The sequence below is a fragment of the Diorhabda carinulata genome, chromosome 9 (genome assembly GCF_026250575.1).
Source record: "Diorhabda carinulata isolate Delta chromosome 9, icDioCari1.1, whole genome shotgun sequence".
Classification (NCBI taxonomy): Eukaryota; Metazoa; Arthropoda; class Insecta; order Coleoptera; family Chrysomelidae; genus Diorhabda; species Diorhabda carinulata.
In genome coordinates, this window is record NC_079468.1 from 7166028 (window position 1) to 7182652 (window position 16625).

A 16625-nucleotide genomic window follows, 5' to 3' on the forward strand; every position below is an offset into this window, starting at 1 on the left:
ATTAAACATCTCACGAACATCATTGATGCGAATTTTGAATAAAGATTTGAATTTACATGCTTACAAGGTTCAATTGACTCAAGAGCTGAAGCCTGCTGACCATTTCAAGCGTCGTCAATACGCCGAATGGTTGGTTGAACAGACAGAAGTGAATGGTGACTTTACAAAGAAAATCATCTTCAGCGACGAGGCACACTTTCACATCAGTGGATTCGTTAACAAGCAGAATTGCTGGATTTGGGCACGAGTGATTGTTGAAAAGTCGATGCATTCATAAAGAGTGACTGTTTGGTGCTGTTTATGGGCTGGCGACGTCATCGGGCCGTACTTCCTCGAAAATGAGATCGGCCAAGCAGTTACCGTGAATGGTGTTCGCTATCGCGAGATGATAACGGACTTCTTGTGGCCAGAAACTGAGGATATGGACCTGGACGATATATGGTTCCAAGAGAATGGGGCCTCTTACCACACAGCCAACGAAACAATGGCTCTTTTGCGCGAGAAATTCAATGGTCGTGTTATCTCACGTCGTGGCGATGTTAATTGGCCGCCACGATCATGTGATTTGACACCGTTGGACTTCTTTATTTGGGGATATTTGAAAGAAAAAGTGTACGTCAATAAGCCAAGAACAATTCAAGAGCTAAAAGATGAGATAATTCGGCACATTAACGACATTGAATCTCAATTATGTCTCAGAGTCATTGAAAATATGGACCATCCAATACAGGTATACCACCGAAGCCGTGGCGAGTATTTGGCCGATATTTTATTTCACACATAATTGTTATAGATCCTTTTATCATTATAAAAAATATTAAGATAATTCTCTGAAATCTTTTTGTTTTATTTAAAATTAACATCGTACATTTTGGTTGGACCACCCCCAGAGTTAATATTAAAGATAGAGAGAACAACATGTGAGTAGAATTGTACTATTGGAAGAGAGGGAAAGAGCATCGATTTACCACTATTTATTTCTCTTTACTCTCTTTTAATCAAAACTTGTTATTCTCTTCCTTCGGCGTTTCCATCAGTCCAAACTTCAACATTATGACCATTTAATCAAAATAGGGTAGAGTGAGATGAAGAGTGGTATACGTAATGAATTGAAAGATAAGGAAGGAGCAATAAACAAAAGTTTGGTATCTGAGATGATTGTTGTATATTACAGACAGCAATATCTGCTTTACCATAGGCGTGCTATATAAAAACTAATAGCAAATAATATAAAAAATGAACAGAATTGTAAATGTAATAAAATATTTTCTTCATAAAATTTCACAAATAAAACTAAATCTAATGTTTCAAAAAATTTAAGAAAGCTGTATCATAAAAAAATATAATTTTGTAATGAAGTAATGTCTTATAGCATCATATTTTATTATTACTTATTATTACTATTATTTTCTTTTTATTAATTCTTATTTTTTTAAATTATTTATTGTGTCTTGACAATGTTTCAACAATAATGCATGCATTAATAATATATCCTCTTAGGTATATAAGGCAGTGCCTTGACTTAATGAATTCAAAAAAATTTCCCCATTATCATACAATTGTCAAATATAATTGTCAATTTTCAATCTAATTGAAAACTCACAAAATCTTTTGTATAATATATGTGAGTACTTTCAAATTAAAATAGATTATCTTAAGGAAATTTATATCATAAGCATTATTTACAAGTGATATAAAACCGTAGAAATTCTCGTAATTGTTGCTCGTACTTACGTTTTACTTTCTGTGTGACAGTTTTTTTATAAGTCTTATCAATTATGTCTTAGTTTGAGTCAAAATGTTGCAATAATATATTTTCATGGTTAATTAACAGTAAGTTTTTCTGACAAAATTACCATTGCCATTTTATTTCTGACGCCAAATAATTACATGCCGTGAACAAATGAAACGGCCTTTCTAGAAATTGCCTTTATAAAAACGGCAACAACATAATATAAACAGGTCACAAAAATGATGAAGTCAACTTTTAATAAATACAAAAAGTTCCCAGCGCATCCGCCAAACTTTAGCTTCGATTAACATAATAGACCTGATTCACGAACTATATCAGTGGACTAGCTATTAACAATACTCATGATATAGTAAAGAAGCAATTGCAAATGAAACATTATTTCCAGAGGTAATTAACGGCTTCGCATTATTTGGCTCGAGAGTTTGTTCAATAAACGCAATGTAATCCACGGGACTAGCTTCATTTGACAAAAAACAACTTTCTATGAATCTGGTCGGCTAAATTTTTAATTTCTATGAAATATTACTATGTGACACTCTGTTTTCTTTCTGGGTTTTCGTTCTAGATAATATAAATAAGGTATGTTCATTAGTCCATTTTATACTAAGCTAACTTTAGCTAACATTTCCTGTTCTGTTCCCTCTTATGTTTATTATATTCCTCTTACAGCCCTACCATATACTTAGCGCTGTTATAATAAAAAACATCTATACTTTTCTGGACTTTAAAATTAGTTCAGAAAAACTAATCTTGTCAGGGCGCATTTACAATGCTCAAAGAAAAGATTTTACTCCTAGGCCATTGATATGTACAATGAGAAAGAACACTTAATAAATTTCGCATTTCAAAATTTAAAGATTAAATCTGTGATTTTTTACTTGACCGAGTGTTAAAAATCATTACAAAATATAAATTATAAAAAAACATTGATTAAATTGATTAAATAGAAATTACATTTATATGCTACCATCAATATTATATTATTGTTTGGTGCTAGAATAGAAACTACATCATTTTGATAACAGATATTTTTCTATATAATACACTGGAAATCACGTAAATCATTTGGTTTAACATTTAAATGGCTGCATCCCAATTGGTAACTAAAAGTATTACTTCCCTAATCTATCTAATGAGCTTAGAAATAAGAATATTTTATCATATATCTTACAACTTTGATGTAATTATTATAAGAGAAGAGTTTTTTTCATATATTATATAATCCACTATTACCAATAGGGCAATCCAGAACCATGACCTGCGCAACACTAATATAGCCGCTGCTGGACGACAAACAACGTTTGTTTAACGTTAATCTTGCTTCAACATTCCTTATACCAAAAATTAGAATTACAAGCCATGAATGCATTGATTCTTGACATATTTCTGGTATATGCTTTCAAAAATACGACGCCCGTGATTAACTTTATCAGTTAAATAACTAAATTGCAACTTTATGGTAAACTAAAACAGGATGTAGTGATTTTATATAAAAATCACAAAATCGATTTATTATACACATTAACACAAATGTCACAGAAGCATATTGACGTGGTAATTGACTGCAATGTCAGAAAGTAACAGATTTTCATCGTTTGAATATTCTCAGTATGCTGTATTTACGTTATCGACCCATTTGCCCATAAAAATTAGGAATATTTAAAACTAAGTAATAAAAAATCGTACGCACTTTATTCAAATTTTATAAAACTCTTCAGATTATCAATATCAATCGACTCTCTCAATATGACAACGAAAGACGTTTGAGTTTCTAAAGGCAAACATTCAACATTTTGATATGAGTCAAATAGCCTATTTCATTATCATCTAAACCTAAACCTTAATGAAAATTTTTCATTTAAATGGACATTCCAACAAATGATCATAATATAATTTTTATTATTATAAGTTTAATCAAAGTCACTTTTAGTTTTATTGGTTGGTAAATAAGACATTCTCAAAAAATGGATGCTATCTTTTTCCATTAAAAATTCTCTATTTTTCTCTACCAAAAACCGAATGACATATACTTTCTGTATCCCTTCTGTATATTCTGTTTTTAGTCGAATTTTTCAAGGAAAAATTAGACTATTACGGTAGGCATGACTAGAAGAAAAATGGGGGGCACATCATTTTTCCCATGTTTTGAGACCTCCTGAACACGATTATGATAGTTTTTCGAATGTCTGGCGGCGGATTGATGTTATTAGAGTTTGGTTGAAAACAAATGAATATTTCGAGGGGTCGCAGTGCAAAAAAATGGTTTTTGACCTTTGCTCAGCTCTGCAGGTTAAACGAAAAGCGACTGAAAAATGAAATTTCACATGTGGTTCAATTAGTTGCGAGATGATTTCCTGTCTAAGGTCGAAACTTTCCATCTCCGCCCCTCTCCATTTTATGGTCATTTTTGTTATATTTTCTTATTTTTTGGCCAGAAAAAGTTTAACTAGAGGGTTTGAACTTCGCATGCAAGTAGGGGTGATGTTGAAGAATTGTCTTTCTCAAGTTCAAAGTTTTCTTCTTCAGTTCTTCTAGCACAAAACGCCCGAAATCATTTTGATCGTTGTAATTGTTGAACTGGATCGTCTCCTATTTAATGAATAATACGAGTATGATCGTTGCTAGGGTGATTTTTTTTACTTCCCATTTTCGAAATTTCTTGTCATTATGACAATTTTTTCTTTGTTGTCAATTGGAATTGAACAAGAGGGTTCGAGACCACCGGGTCTATTGAAATTATAAATTTTCATTCGAGAGAGAGAGTTAACTTGTGAAATGAAAAGTTATTTAGAAATAGCAAATTTTCCATATAAAGAAATAAGATTGAGAATTGATATCATTTCCAAGAAATTCATTTTATGGAAAGATTTGTTTGTGTATTAGTTAAATTCTTTTCATTCGACGAAAAATTCGACTTTCGTGATGGAGCTCTGCTGCTCACGGCTTTTTTAAATTTTATTAAAAAGATAGTAGGTACAATTTTGCTATCAGTAGATATATTTGTTTATTTACTTTGTGCTAAGGAATGCATTGGTTTCATAAAAGACTTAGTGTGTATTATGCGAAATTCATAGAACAGTAGTTACAAAATAATTAGAGAAAAAACTTTCCCGAGTCATTTATTTTCCAAAAAATTCGGTTTATCAACCTTAAATAGTCTGTAGTTTGGTTTGGGATTCAGTAATGTTATAAATTTAGTGTCTAGATCATATCAAAGATAAAAGTTCACGTCATTTTTGATGCAATTCAACAAAATATAATGTTCGTCTGTTATTTTAGGTTAATTTTATTGCTACTTTTGAAGTTTTTATGTTGTAGGATTTAGTTGGAAAATGTCCGTGTTGATTACAAGTTTGGTTGTTAATCAGTTTTAAAAAAAAAATACCCAGACACTTCATAAAAACAAAATAAAATGCATGAGAGGATTTTGCATTACACATTGCTTTTATATAGATAAAGATGTTTGTTTATTTGTAAATTTTTTTAAATTTTATTTGAAGAGATTAAAGATATTCGGTTATGAATATTTGTCTGAAGCGTTGAATTATTACTTTTCGTTGTAGACAAATACAGGGATTACACAAATATATATATATATATATTTCTTCAATTTCTTATTTCTTACACTTTCTGATATGTTAATGCATCTAAATGTTCTTGATTTTAGGTCTCTTCTGTTTTAAAATTAGTTTTTTTATAGTTTTTAAAAGAAAGATGAATTCATTTCCAAATTTTTTTCCGTTGCTCAAGCAAAATATTAATCTACATGTAGAAAAATAATTTTAAACACATTTAAATATAAAGTTTTAACATTTAAACTGCATATAAAACAAAGTTTTTTTTCAGATTTATAAAACTTACTTTTTATAATACATATCAGTTTGAGTTTTTTTGAGTAAGTCGCACTGGTTCACCAATAGGAGTCGTTAAAGCACAGTTAAAAAAAAAAGAATTTTTCATGCATTTTAAATGGTAAAACTCTAAATTGTAAATATAGTTCTTCCAATATCAATTGGTTATAGGTTATAGGTATAGGTATAGGTTATAAAAACCAGTTCGAAACCCTTGCCGACAATTTTGTTTGATCTACCAAAGGCGTAGATACCTCATTTTATAAATTTATTATTTTTATAAATACTTTTAAAAATATGTATATCTTATATGAGAAAGTATTCGTTAAGAGGAAATCGAATTATTATAAACTGGACAACATTATTTAGACAGATGCACATTATTGTAGTCCTACTTGGAACTTAGAAAAAAATCATTATTATACCTCGTTAACTTGCTACAACTGAATATTAAATTATGAAACATAAATAGACGAGTAAAATGTACCTGCCTGTACTGGCGTTTGGTTTAAACAGGATACTAGACGTGAAGTGAGCCGCTTTTGTACCCCATTCGTTTTTTTTTGGAAAACGAAATTTCAAAGCAAAAACCATGAAGGAAAATAAATTCTTTGCTAATAAAGCAAAAGAAAAAACATTTCAATTCCAAAATATTTTTATAAATAATAATGTTAGTCAGAATAGTCTAAACTTGATTGAATTATGAAGGTTTGTATAGAGGGTGATACCACATACTAATCTCCTTTGATAACATGTTCAACACAGTTTAAGTTTTTCCAAAGCTCTTAGTGGTCTGCTGCTAGAACTTTTTCTACGAGCTCTACTACCTCTTTACCCAGTTATGGACACTGATCACATTTTCGTCATTCTGATTTTACTTTTGCCCATATTAATTCTATAGGGTTAAATATGCAATAGTAAGAAGGTAGCCTGAGAAGTGTATGACCCTGTCCTTTGCACAGCTTGTCAATAAAATAAATTTTCTCTAACTTTAGACCTTAAATAATGGTAAGTAATTTTTTGTTTGTTGGGTCTTTTTTACGATCGCTGACAGGAATAGACATATTTTTTTCAGGCATAAATGCTAAAATTTGAGCTTTGTTACTACTATTAATTGGCATCTAAACAGTTGTCGCGAGTGGTAGGGTGCGTTGTCCATAATGTTTACTGTCTGTGGTGGAATGTTTCATATTTCAAATAATTCTGCTGTCATATCTTCATGATAATCAGCTGCACAATGCATTTATGTTCACGATTCGATGTTTTCATTGGTATACAGTGGAGATGATGAGTCCACGTGGACTGACCGAATTTTATACGAGAAGTAAAAATTATTTTTGATTTCTTGATTTGGTATGAGTGCCGTGCGTATTCATGGAATATTGATTGTTCCTCGCATAACTCTCTTCTGCAATTGATATTGAAAGAACTATAATTAAAATTGATATTAAGAGCTCAAACTTTGTAAGAATATCTCTTATAAATGTAGATGTAGAATTTTTTTTCGGCAATAAATAACCCTAATATATATACTGAAAAATTTTGAGTAAAGAATTTATGAATACAAGAATGATTGAAAATATTTTTGTTAGTTGATGAATTTTCCATCAGATTAAAAAATATACGGTAATTTGAGAATAATTAACTACCCTATAAAATGACTATCCCTTGTATGTTTCCTATTCAACTCTTACTAATTCGATTACATGAAGATTCAATTTCTTATTAAAATATCACCATTTGTATCCAGTTTCTAACCCACATCTCGCCGGATATGTCCCAGTCATTTCACTCTGGTATTTTTAATTATATTTACCACCTTCTATAACTCCAAAAGTTATACTATATATTTATTTGTTCCTCTTTTGCGTAAGTCATCTTCTATTTACGGTCTTCAAGATTTATATTAACAGACTAAATAATTTGCTTTTTAAAAGTTTATAGAAATAGAAAGACAATGATGTTCAATCCTACGTTTCAAAATTGCTTTTCTAGGAAATTCTTAAATATTTTTTCATCTTTTTTTCACTGAATGCCTTTCTAACGAATATTCTTAGACTCCAACATGGACAATAGAGGGCATCAAAGTCATTACCCAGCTTACTTCATTCGACAAAGCTCGCACCAATCATACCTTAATCAAAGGACACATTAGGTGGCATACTCGACAAATACCAAAGCTTTGTACATATTTACAGAGATGCATCCAAATCTCAAGAGGGAATGGGTATATTTTCACATCAGCCCAAATATATGCTCAAAACTCCTACAACCCTTTCTACTTTCTATGTTGAATTATATACAATTTAGTTCACTCCACAAATTCATTAGCATTGAAAATTAAGCAGGAACTACAATATATTATCTTGTATATATTATATAACAACAAAATTATATTTTTTTAGATCCCCTCATATACTGGAATAAAAAGAAACTAAGATATAGACCAGGTCTCAAGGATGCTGTAAATAATGATAGTACAAGTTCGTGTACTTTTTAACCAGTGCCGATATCAAGTCAACCCTTAAACATAAAGTGCTAAGTGAATGGGAGAACAAATGGTCAACACAAACTTTGTGAAGTGAAAGACTCCGTAAAACCAGGATCAGTGACTGACCCATAGCTACTTATTCAGTGCTAAACCTGAATTCGAATGTGACAACTGCAATAACATTTTGTGTCCAATCTACCACTCGAAAAAAATCATAAATTTTTAGACATAAATAGAAAACAACCAACCCCAAAAATTATCTCATAAAAACCTTGATCATAAACTTAATTTAGCAAATACCTACCTACCAAATACCAAATTTTAAATTGTAATAAAAAATGTTAAGTTTGTTCCAGCAGTACGCTCTGAACATGTTTCGAACTTATTTTCGAACAACCCAAGACTTGATCATAATCTATTATGAATACGTACTCAACAATTGCTGCTGGAACACCACTTTTAACACAGGTAGGGAGAAGAAGAAAATCAGCTTTTTGTTTTTATATAGTTTCACTTTCATCTCCACTACTAAATAAATACTCTATCTCCATCTTAAAAATATTTCACTACTTGATAAAAGCACGATGTGTTGACATGTGTGAATCAATATGTTTAAAAATTTATACAAAACAATTTTGCTCATCTCGGACTAGTACTAAAAAATTTCTATCTATTACTTGAACCCTTGTGTTCATTACTTGAACTTAATACTGTTGAACGCAATTGTCATATCGCACAGAAAATCTGCTGGAACAAACCTTTTATATTTATTCATATTGTGAATATCGATAGTAATCAGAATTTATGTGCTAAAAAAATTGACGTCGTCGGTTGAAATAATGAACGACTTAGAATATCAATCATATTTCATATATGCTTTTATTAATAACAAGTTTCAATTAGCGCAAATAATAATCGTTAATTATAACACGGGTAGTTTAATTGATTTCAAATCATTGACTAGTTACTTATTTTTTTCTTCTTTGTGATTGTAACATTTCACATTGAATGATTGGAAATACTTGAAGTAAACGGTGCGAGTAAATTGTCACAATGACAAAGTTTAAATTATACGGTCAATTATTTTAATTAACCATATAATCGATAAAATTATTAACATTTTTATGAAAGTGAATTCAGAAACCATTTTTGTCCACAGCAATACAAAATAAACAATAAGGTGTGTTGCAATTATTTGTTAAGACAGAAAGATATTAATTCAAACGAAAGAAGACCCCCGAAAGGCAAACATAGAACTCGGCTGTGTGAAGGATAACAAGATGAGGATGGTCCCAGAAGTACTTAAAAAATACGACTGTTTTAGAAAGTACACAATATGTATAGCATATGTTTCAAGTTTGAAGATGCCACGTTGTTTAGTATTTTGTAAACATGGAATGAAGTAGTCATCGTTATGTGATACAATACTTTTATTTGACAGATCAATATAAACCAATATAAAAGCTCAGCTAGATTCTACTCTGGATGTGACTTCTCCTTCGTTATCATCAGTGAAATATTGAGTAGATAAGCGAGGTCGTACGACCTGAAAAGACCATCAACGCAGTGATCGACAAAGTGGGGTGACAACTTCAGGAATGCTGAAGAAAATCCACGAAGCGGTATTGGATGATCGTCGATTGAAAGTGCGCTTTGTGCGAAATGTTCCCTTAGAGTTTTTGGCAATGTTTCACAGGAATAAAGCCAAATTTTTCCGCCGGTTCATAATAATGAATGAAATATGAGTCCATTACATCACACCCAATACAAAAGAGCAATCAAATCATTGGACTGAAATGAGAAAATCAGCTCCAAAGAAGGCGAAGACCGCTCCACTTGCAGGCAAGGTCATGACTTCGGCTTTTTAGGATACGCGTTGGATAATCTTCATTAACTATCTTGAAAAAGGAAAAATTATCAATGGCGAATATCATTCAAACTTATTGCAGCGTTTGAGCGAACAAAACCGGTCGCATTTGGCTAAGAAGAAAATGTTGTTTCATCATGACAATGCACCAAATCACACATCTGTAATTGCAATGGTCAAAATTAATGAATTAAAGTTTGAATTGTTACCTTATGCACCAGAGTTAACACATTCGGATTATTTTCTGTTCCCAGAATTAAAAAAAAGGCTCGGTGGTCAAAGATTTTCCAACCATGATTACGTTGAAAAATAAATATATATTTTTCCAGTTCCAGTTCCAGTTTTTTTTGTTGACCAAGGTACTTCTTGGACTATTCTCGTATATACCTAGTAAAAACGGTGGAGGTCTTCCATCACGTGACACAAACTACAATTTGTCGAATACATATTTTCTACACTACACATTAATTCTGAGTAATCAGAACTGTATAGTACCAATAGTTCTGCATACTTTCAATTATAATGTGATGGATTGTAGCTTCTACACGTGCTGATTTCTAAAAATAGTCAAATATGAAGTTCACAAGCTGAAAGAAAATCTAAACATGGTTGATGTAGGCACTGCACATGTTATTAACAACACTGTGTACAACGGATGTGATTTACAGTAGATGTGGAATCCATCATATTTTTTTGTCACTGACAATAGAACTCTTAACCCATTCTGTGAAATGGCTGCTGATAAAAACTAACTAACTGATTAAACTGTTGAAAAAGTAAAACGTTAAGATGATCAGTACATTTTTGTTTTAGAATTTAATTAAATTTTGTTAGGTTTAATATTATTGGAATAATTTGTAATAAATCGTAATAGGATTATATTTTCTTAGATTCAGTTAAAAGGTAATATATGACTAAATTTAATTTTGAGGTCCGAAAATAAATAGTAACTAACTAACCCGGCAAAATTTATACTGCCTCAATCGATAAATAAACGAACTAAAGTTTTGTATAAAATAAACTTAAAACAAACAAAAAGAATCTTTTTTTCATTAAAACGAGAAACATCTCGGTATGACTGAAGTTTTATTATTATTCTTCATTAATTACAAATGATATTGCTTAATTACAAAACATAGTTTTCTTGAAATACTGGCTATTTATAAGGTTTCAATTTGATATTGATAAACACACAGTTATGATACAGTTTGTTAATCAATTTAAAACTTTTTAATGAACTATATTTTTTGTTTTGTTTTGTGGTGCGTGAATAAACAAAGATGACGGTTTACCGACGCGCGTACACGCGACGTATAATTGTCCATGCGCGAAACAGGGAAACTCCAAGTTGATTCCGGAAACTTCCAACGACTGGCCTTGCGATTTATTTATGGTCATCGCAAAGGTTAAACGTACCGGAAATTTTAAACGTTTAAAATCGAATAGTAAATCTGTTGGAATCATCGGTATAAGCGGGATCAAGACATCCTCTCCTTTGTATTTTCCCTTTATGATTATTGCTTCAATAACATTATTAATCACCTTTTTCACAGACAGTCTTGTTCCTTTGCACAGTTGAGGTTGATTAATGTTACGCAGCATGATGGTAACTGATCCTAAATTTAACTGCAAATTGTAAGATGGTAAACCAACAATAGGGGCATTGCATTGGTCGGTAATTTGGATTTTAACATATTTAAAAATTTATATATCACTTCTTATTTATGAATTTAGATTGATTTGTATTATATTATAACTTAAAATATTATAAATCGCAAATATAAATTAATGAGAATTTGAATAATAACACGTGACAGAAACATGTTTCTATTGGTTACTGCGTTTGTGACGTAGAAAGTAAGTAAATACTGAAACGTGGTCGCCGCGTGTCGCCTTTCAAACGCTATTCTGTTGTTGTGAGTGGAGGTAATTGGTTGTTTAGTGCGATTTGTATTTTTGTTAGGATTTCAAAGACTATTATAATTGAATTGATGGCCGAAATAGGATTAATCGAAGCAAGATCGAACAATCCACCTAAGGTAGATCCATCATGGGTGCTACATTCTTTGCTAATCAATTATTTACTTCGGCTGAAATACGTGGAGTAAAAGCACTAAGAACTAATAATTAGACTTTCTTATAGTAACGATATTATTACATTTGTTTGCTTGAACTTTAATAAAATATAGTCATAAAGAAGTTTTTTGTTGTTTTGATGTCAACGGACGAGGTGTTTCACGAAATGCCCTTTTCCGGTCTTTCTGGCAATCGAATTTGGTTGGAACAGCAGTTTTTTTAGAATTATTTTGCATCGTGGTAGTTTCCACATCATATAATTTTCCAAATCTGTTTCAAGGTGTAGTAAAAAATAACAATAAGTTAACATTTTTTAAATAGATAAAACTTACATTTAAATGGTCTTATAGCTTGAAACCGTTGTTTTCTTCGCTTTTCCTCTCGAGGGACCTGCAAGAAAACTTGTAGGTGTTTCTATACTAGTGTTTGTACATTCTGAATCCCAACAACTCTGTTTAAACTGTATTTACTTCTAATCTCACTTAAGTCTGTTTAATGACTTTCTACGTCATACAAAGTCACACAAAGTCATATGACCACAAATGCGTTTTGGCCCATCACTTAGGTATTTAAATTTATTTATTTTCTTATGAACTAATATACCGCTTAAAAAAATTCAAAAATATTATGTGAAATTAGAAACGATATACTAAACGTAGTTAAGGAAAAAAAAGTATGCGAGGACCCTATCCCTCTGAATTTAAAAACTCCGTGGGAGTCATCCTGGTTCGTAACGGTGTCTGATTTGAAGGAAACCAACTGTCCCGGAAGAAAATTCTGAATGGTCGCATTGAGATCCTCGACATCTTCATTTTTCGCCACCAATATTGCTCGTTCGTCCAGCCAATTATGGTTATTGAACTGAACGCTACATATTTGGAAACACACTGAATAAGCTCCTCTTTTGAGTCTGTGATGTGACAGAAATCTGTGGGTAATCTGATGAATCCGGTCGAGGTGTCCACTGGGACTTTATTATTTCCAATGTCTAATAACTGCTTCGCAAATTTGCAATTTCATCTTGTTGCAAAAATACTCGCATGTTAGCAGTAAAGTGTCACTATTAGAAAAGGATCACCAATCACAGTAAAGAAAGTTCTCGCGCACGTAGAGGTAATCGTCACACAGATAGAATGATGCATTCTTAATTTGTGACAAAACAACAATTATGTTTTTATTTAATTCTGAACATTTTCATATTTATTCACCTTTTAAACCTTTCTCTGGACTTCCACAAATAAATCAAGACCAAAATTAACAAAATCGGTCCACCGTTTTCGAGTTTTAGCGAGACTAACGAACAGCAATTCTATATTTATATAGATGTTTAAGAAAATCTGTTGATTTGTTCAAGTTCTGTTAACCAAAATTCGTGGTTTACCTAATACTATATAGTTGGAGCATTTTTATTTCACGTAAATGATAAATATAATTTTTCACAGATGATGGTGTTGTTTGATTTTTAAGAAAAGAATCCCAGAATTAATTAGGGTTAAACACGAAGCACCCAAATTTTAGCATTATCGATGTTCAACAGCTCATAATGTATCTTGTTTCCATGTTGTCATATATTTAATTATTCAACTCTTACTGTGTTTTATATTACCTACTCAAATTACATTGTGAAACAACAAAATTACGTCTTATTCAAATTCGCAATCGCTGAACCCGCTCGCTGATTAAGTTGAGTCGATACTACGCGCCGCTGTAAATAAAAATCATGCACAGGTTCAGTGCATTCGAGACCGATCTCGTCACCGGATCCAAAATAAAATTATTATAAACTCGATATTTGATTTGCGAGGAACCTTGAACGTCTCATATAAGCAAACATTGTTTTTTTTATAACTTGATGTCATTGCATTGTTAAGCTAGGTCAGGATACTTAAAGATTTAATGATAATGGTTAATGTAATGTTAATATAACTGATACGAGTCGAAAATAAGTTTTATCTTCGATTCTTTATTGTTTGCTAGTTGATAAGACTAATCACATGTCGAGTTTTGTTTGCACTGTATTTTACCTAGCAGATATTTTGAAAAGATCGTATTGGTCGATGTTAATTATACAAATTTTAATTGAGAAATATTTTTTTATCAGTCATTTTATTTCGAAATAATGGTCTTAGGTATGCAATGGATATAGTTACTTGGAAGAAATGAACGTAGTTAGAAATGACTACAATTTAACAAAGGAATGGAATTAATCATGTTCACCTGTACATTATTATATCGATTGAAGAAGGAAATAAAGAAATACTTTGCAAAAATTCTTTCCCGCGAAGACACAAGTGATGAAAATAATAATCAAATTTTACCAAATGACCTTCTATAATTGCTTTTCCAAAGAATATGCATTATTTTTTTAATATTTTTAATTAATTATTTATTTAACTATAACTGGATAGGAATTATATATTTTGTCAGAAAAGTCAAAATAGTTTTATTATAAATAATATTCATAGTATCGGTTAAGTTTGACTTGTTTTGAACGCCGCTATTTTTCGCGGGCTTTGGATGACGTCAATCGCCACGTCCATTATTTGTTTACTTTAAGTGTGACAGTTACTTTATACAGATTTTAGGTACTGTATAGTACCAGAGGAGAGTAAAAGCTCTTTTAGAAAGACACCCGATAGGTAGTGTTTTTTCAAGTTCCCAGTCTTGACAAAACAAGAATGCAAAGGTTGCAACCTAATCTAATTAACTAAAGTAATAAAGTTTTCAATTAAAGAACCATACATAGATGATTTTTTTAACGTATACCTTTTATCGTTCTATCTGGGCAATACTATATAATGAATTTATTTCAAGACAGAAAATTATGTACAATATAAGAATATAAAAAAATAAGATAAAAGAATAACACTACGGTTAAAGACTGGACTTGTGCAATTGCGGAAATATGCCACCGAAACAAAGATTAGCACTGGTAAATGAGCTTGCTTACAATAGTGATATCTCAGAACTGAGTGAACCTCCACAAACAAGTCGTTATGAAGCAGGGTGCAGTAATTCTAACGTTGATATTTGTAATCATTACGAAATAGACACAAGTTCTTCACAAATTGAAACCTGTAGTAATGCAGACAAAATAAACTTCGACAAAGCTATGTTATAAGAAAAGAATGGATGGATATTTGTTTAATTCAAGTTGAATATATATTTACTCTTAATATAATTTAGTAAATATTGTTGAAAATCCAAAACATTATGCATTTTCCCAACAAATTTTCACACAGCTGCCTCTCATAATTCACCTCACTTGTAACAACTTTATTATTTGTTTCATAATTACTATTAGAAATAAAAAAGAGGACCTTTGCTTTGCTGGAAGTTTACATTATTCAATAAAAAACTCGCTCTACTTGAAAGTATTAAATAATGTAGGTAGGTATTGATAATTTTCCTACTTTACTAAGCTCACTGGAAAAATTCATCCAATAATTATATGTATCTCCACTCCACTCCAATTATTTTTTGCCAAATATCCTTTTCTTTTATTAATTTCAAGCTACTCTCAATTGATGATATCTTGGATTAAATCAGGACGTAATATTTAACGTCACGTCTAATGATGTTGCGTTTATTTCACATTCTTTAATAATTATTTTGAACATCTGAGAGCAAATAAAATGAGTGAATAATAATTTTATGATAATATTGCGGCTGGAATATCTCTTAGTAAAATAATCAAGTGAATTTAAACTACATGCACATTCCCTATTCCGACACTTAGAAAAGCGCTTTATTATCGAACGAAATTATATATATAATGATTAAATAAAAATTTGATTAATATAATTATCGTTTAATCACCGGACTGTGAGAGGAAGAGGTTTAGTTTCGATTGTATATTTTTACGTGCAATACGAGATAGTAAATTGGTGACAAATGTTAAATATGAGTGAGAATAGTAATAATAAACCGGATATCGAAAGGAAACGTTACAATTTAAAACCCGAAGGAAAAAATGATTATCACAGAATAAATGTGTTTGAAGGACTTTCGAGAGCAAAATATGAATATTAGTGAGGTAGCTACATTACATAGTACTTTGACACAAGTTCTCGTAGCTAGTTTGTACGAAATAATAAAAAAAAGAAATAATCAAAAAGAAATAGCGGAGTTTCGAATTGAAGGTGGAAAATATATTACACAGATGAAACCTCATTTAATGAAGGACCCTCTATGACCAAAATTTGGCACGATATAAATACCAAAAGCAATCATCAAGCTTTTATTGATAATTTATCGACACTTGGAAATAAAAAATGTCTCATTATTACCTATATTGGTAATGCCCCATGGTTCTATAATGGAAATTTAAACGTATTCATCTTCAAAAGAATTGGAGATTATCATAAGGAAAAGAATGCAAAATACGATGAAAAATTATATATTCTCTTAAAAATCTAACCACAGCCAGATAGAATAACGACCAATTTAGATTACAGATAGCTTTTATGAGAAAAATAACAGATAAATAACAATCACTCAATATTTCATTCATCAATGTAATCTCTTTCAATAGTAATAAAACCATTTCAACGCCTCTCTAACTTCTCGATGCCGTGCTTGTAGAAG